This window comes from Branchiostoma belcheri, unplaced genomic scaffold (assembly GCF_001625305.1).
Source record: "Branchiostoma belcheri isolate BF01 breed outbred unplaced genomic scaffold, Haploidv18h27 scaffold83, whole genome shotgun sequence".
Taxonomy (NCBI): domain Eukaryota; kingdom Metazoa; phylum Chordata; class Leptocardii; order Amphioxiformes; family Branchiostomatidae; genus Branchiostoma; species Branchiostoma belcheri.
The window spans coordinates 1,022,815-1,028,409 of record NW_017804498.1 but is presented as its reverse complement, the minus strand read 5'-3'; the positions used below and the strand labels follow the sequence as shown (position 1 = coordinate 1,028,409).

The following is a 5,595-nucleotide window of genomic DNA, read 5'->3' as shown; positions in this document are numbered from 1 at the left end:
GCTAACAATCTGACATGGTTTGTGGTGTGCAGTAAGGATGGGGCCCGACATCCCGACTGGCAGTCGGGTGCAGGGCAGCCATCAATCTCTCACTGAACCTCACAGAGACATACCAGACAGATGGGGCAGTGTGAGCAAGCTGAACAGTCTGAAAGAGACAAGTGTCTCCTATCTGTGGAGTTGGTCCTGATGTCCCCTCCCCCACCCCAGCTGCAGTGGAACTGTACTGTGTGGTCTGGTGTAGTTGGAGTGGGATCATCTCGTGTGAGCCATCTATGACAGACTGTATCATGTAACCCTGAGTAGAACTGGAGTGTGGAGGAACGTACACATGAGGTGGTCTCCAGTAGGACCTGTGGAGGGGGAGTGTCCAGTTCCTGTACAAGTCTGAAGACTTGTCCACTGATCGTTACACTACTGTAGGGGTGTGTGGAAGACCTGTAGGATCTGTTGCAGTGTTGGAAAGTCACATGGACTGTCTCCAACAACCTATAACAATGATTATGCAACATTCTTTCCAGCATATTTTGGGCTGTACAAAAAGGTGCAGATAATCAAATACAATTTTTTCTCTCCCCAGCATAAACATCAAAATTGTGTTATATCATACATGTACAAAAAAATTCCCCGGTCATTATACATAACCACATGCCAGGATACCAAATTTCATGTCAGTATGCAAAACTACATCATGTCATTATACAAATCTTTGTGTCAGTATACAAAAAGCAATTGCACAGAGTCTGACATAATTTGGGACTATAAATTAGTACATTGTAAATTCTGTCTCTCCAGCATAGTTTGTGCCTAAACAACCTAAATGTATCGGACTGTACAATAAGGATTGCAAAAAGTATGTAACATTCTCCAGCATAACTTGTATCTGAACATTATGACAGGTGCTGTACATTCAACAACTGGGAGTTTATATACTATTAGGTATAATGGGCAGCACAGTTTTACATATGATTATACATGTATACACACAGTTTCAGATGCTGTACATTCAACTACTGAAAGATTGCACAGGTATAATGAGCAACACAGTTTTACATAATATTCACATATACACACAGTTTCAGGTGCTGTTGTTGAAAATGATTATATTATACACACAGCTTCTGGTGATGTTGTTGAAAATGATTATATATACACACTGTTTAGATATTGAAAATTCAACAACAGAAATTGATAATGGCAACACAGTTTTACACATAGTTGTATACACACATGAATCATTGCCAATAAACATTCTGGGCATGATGGTAAGGCATCCACCGTTCCACCAAACTTACAAGTCAGGTGATGAGGGGTCGGGGCTGTTATGGCGCCGTTTCTGGGACTTTTTGTCCTTCAGCGAGGCGCGGTCGGTCTTCTGACGCCGCTTGGTGCTGCGGACTTTGGACTTTTCGCTGGGCTGTTTGAAGGTCACAGTTTCTGATGTCGTCTTCCCGACTTGCTTGGTGCCAAACTGCAGCTGGTATGGATCATGGAGAGAAGAAACAGTTAGAGGACAAGGCAGGAGCCAGCCATTCTGTCTCTGGGAAGGATATGTTACACTACCTAATCACTCTACTTGTACTCCCTTGGTCATGATACAAGAACCCAAGACCCTTACACAGTACAGTGGTTACAGCAGTTACTGTGCAGAATTCACAGACTGTAAATACAAGACTCACCGGTGGCAACTGTGTTCCCATGTCCTCATCAGGGATGTTGGGTCTGGCAGCAGTGGAGAGAACACCATCTCCTATGGAGGGGAGGCTCACACCTGGATAAAACATGACAAATGGAAGATTAAGTCATTGGTGTGCAATGTGCAATATACTAGATTAGCCATCTGCATACTACTCTTGTGTGTACAGGCATTATGTGTGCAGCAACATTGTCAAATAGAAATAAGTTGGGCAGCAGTGGGTAAACCTATGCTACAAAACTCACCTGGAGTTTGAAGTTTGGTTCCTACACTACAAAACTCACCAGGTGTGTAAAGTTTGGTTCCTACACTACAAAACTCACCAGGTGTGTGAAGTTTGGTTCCTACACTACAAAACTCACCAGGTGTGTGAAGTCTGGTTCCTACATTAGAAAACTCACCAGGTGTGTGAAGTTTGGTTCCTACACTACAAAACTCACCAGGTGTGTGAAGTCTGGTTCCTACACTACAAAACTCACCAGGTGTGTGAAGTTTGGTTCCTACACTACAAAACTCACCAGGTGTGTGAAGTTTGGTTCCTACACTACAAAACTCACCAGGTGTGTGAAGTTTGGTGCCTACACTACAAAACTCACCAGGTGTGTGAAGTTTGGTTCCCTGCAGCATCAGTCCTGGATCTGAAGTCAGGCTGGGTAGGACAAGCCTCTCCTTCTTTGCCTTGTGCTTGTTCTTGGTGGTTTTGCCCTGGACCGGTGTCCTCCTGTCCTCGTCCCTGGTAGGGTCTGACTCCATCATCTCCTCAAGCCCAGCTTTCCTGATGAAGTACATCCAGTCCTTTGTCTTGTCCTGGATGGTGGGTGTGTCAGCCTCCCTGCTCAGGTGTCCAGGCTGTGGGGACGTCTTGTAACAGCTCCGTACTCGACCTTCATCCTGCCAGTCAAGGTCACGTGCTTCAAGTGACGTCAGGCTCACGTTGTCGAGCCCGACATTTGCCGTGTAGTCGGGTGGTGTCTCCACACGAGTTTTCTGCTTCTTCTTGTTCTTCTTTTTCTTCTTCTTAGCCTCGTGGTTTGTGTTTGCTTCCATCACCTGCTCCACCACAGCTGCTCCGCAGTCTGCCTGCTTGTCCATCGTGGGGGTGGGAGCTCCAACAGGGTCGGTAGAGTTGAACTCCTCTTTGAGATGATCCATCCAGTCGTTGAGCACTGCTTTTGTTGGGACTCTCTCCTCATAACGTCCGAGTGAGAATACCTGTTGCTCTTCCACAGACTTCAATGTGGGAGCTTTTGCAGCGTGCTTGTGGGCTGTTCTGGCCCGTGTTTTGTCAGCTCCCATGGGCTCGCGTGCCTTCTTCTTGGAATCCATCGTTGCCATGTAGCAATCCATTTCTGTCATGTTCTCATCATTCCTAGAGCCCATCATCATGGAGACAAGAGCTGGGGTCTGCGGACGTCTGGAGGGTTTCCTCGGTCGCTTGCCCTCTCCCATGTTGTTCTGCTTTTGTTGGATATCATTCATCCTTTCTGCATACTCTTCAAACACCTTGGCATTTTCATCCGGGTGTGTGGGAGTCTTGGCATACCTGTGTCGAGAAAAACAAAGACTTATTACTAAAAGACTTTACTACCGGTATTATTAAAAGATCTTTACTCTTTACTGAAGAACAGATTCTGCCATGAAAAAACCCTTACCACAGGACAGGTGTACATTAAACTTAATAATTACCTGTTAGCTGCCGTGAATCCACCCTGAGGAGCTGGTTGTTTCCTGTTTAGGTTGGTGACCAGTCTTGGCGGGTCGTCCCACTCAGGTATACGCTCCCTGGGGGGTGAAGGCAGTGGTACAGGAGACAGTGGGGGGGCGTCCAGGAGAGAGGACGGTGGGACGGCTTCAGGGGTGGGGACGTGTCGACGGCCCCGGATGATAGCGTTACTGTATTTCTGCTGGCGCAGAGCATAGCTTTCCTTCTTAGACTTAGAGTTGCTCATGTTGATTTTTGTTGATTAACCACTGAAAGATGGAAAGGAAATAAATGTCAAAAATGGCTGAGGAGGCTGGAGGGACGGGCTGCTAAAAATAATGTTACATGCAACATGCAGGTCAACTGTTTCCTCCCTAGTGTTCGCACACTGATCACAGGGTTTGGAACCTACGTGGAGAGGTTACCGATCAATTTAGCGCAACATCTGAAAAATTGAATTGCACTTTTATACACCTTATTTTATAAAGATTGGTCATTTCATTCCATGTCAAGATTGTTCATTTCATGCCATGTCAAGTAACAGCATTGGTGTATGGTATCATGCATAATGTTACCACGCATGAAGATCTACTTTATATAGCACATTAATTCAACAGAACACGAGTGGGGAGGGCGGCTATCAAACCGCTGAAACACACGTCCTGGCCAAGCTGTCGCTTCCGGACCAGAACCATGAACAAAGCGCCACAGCCGGCCACTGGACCTGATAAAGTCAGACAGTTAAACATGCTGTCCCAAGTCATGAATTGTGCCCATCGTTTCTCGATATGTTTGGGGAGGGGGGCTGTAAAACCGCTGAAACACGTCCTGGTCAATCCAGTTGTCGCCTCAGGACCTGAGAGAGGATCTGAGAACCATGAACAAAACACACCAGTACCACAGCCGGCCACTTGATACGATCAGACAGTTAACACACGGCTCAAGTCATGAATTCTACCCTTAAAACCCTTCCACTTCCAGAAACTTCATATCACAACAAACTTTATGCACTCTTACCTTGAATGTTTGATTCTTTAACACGTGTAGAGTCGACGTATTAAAACTGGTCACAACGAAGAATATTGTTCATAAAGTTCGTGATTAACAAGGAAAAACAAGTTCTTCTCTATGACAGAGTCTTTTGGCCCCCAAGTGCCCCTGAAGGCACTCAGGACCGGCGGAGTCGTGACTTGAGTCTAACCCATCTTGCTCGGTGCGACTGCAGTGTAGAAATGGAATGTGGAGCTCAGATTTCCCAGGAGACTTTGGGGTGAGCGCGGAACGCCCTCTAGCGGAGATTAGTGGTGCTGCAGGATGTCGTCAGGTGAATTCTCCAGATGTTCTCTGATGATTCAGCTGCTCCTAACTTTTTAGCCTCGGTGTTTACGGCGCCATTATTTCAGCTCAGAGTGCAGGCAAGATTAATGAACACTTTCCCGGAGTGTGTGGCTCTAACGCGAGCGCTGGTCAAAACGGGAAGCAAGTATTTGGCAGAGAAGCGGCGCGCACGTCCGTTCGTCTCGGAGGTTGCAGTGGTCTGGTGGCGTTACCAAGGTGTTCGATTGTGGTCGTCAGGGCTTCGCGCCTTACATTGTTCCAGAACAGACGTGATAAAGCATTGTTAGGGGTGTACTATGAAGGATGCAGGGTGGTTACTTCAAACGAATTATTAAAGAGTTCATTTTGGCCCCCCGTAAGGAAAACGGCAAATCATCATTGAAAAAAAAACGATCACATTCTATTGATAGTGACGAGTAAGAAACTCTACTTTTAGTATTGCCGACGGTATCCAACATCCCCATCCAAACAGCACTGGATTGTTTGCATATTTTCTTGTGCAAAGAAAAATGTCTATGTCACTGTCAGAAATTGGCGGGCACGAACAGTCAACATTACTTCTTTCACTTGATGAATACAAGCCGCGTACGCAAGTCAAAGCCCTTGGGCGCTGTCAGCAATTTGAGCCAAAAGAAAAGGAGACCCTGACCTTTTGACTGTTGAGGATATTTCACCTTAATACCACATGAACGTTTCCTTTGGTAGACTTCATCGCGTCTTGCCGCTGATACATTTGTAGTACCATAGCATGCATTCAACGTCACCTGAGTCTGGTATGAATTGAATTTCGCGATCATGACAGAATATAACTGGACTCGCTTCCCATGTCATATATCTCTGTTTATTTTGTAATGTATAG

General features: G+C 45.9%; 1 pseudogene; it reads right to left on the bottom strand.

Annotated features, from left to right (window-relative positions):
• LOC109486748 overlaps window positions 1–4,931 on the bottom strand; it is a 7,301-nt pseudogene extending 2,370 nt beyond the window's left edge.
• Between the last annotated feature and the right edge of the window lie 664 nt (window positions 4,932–5,595).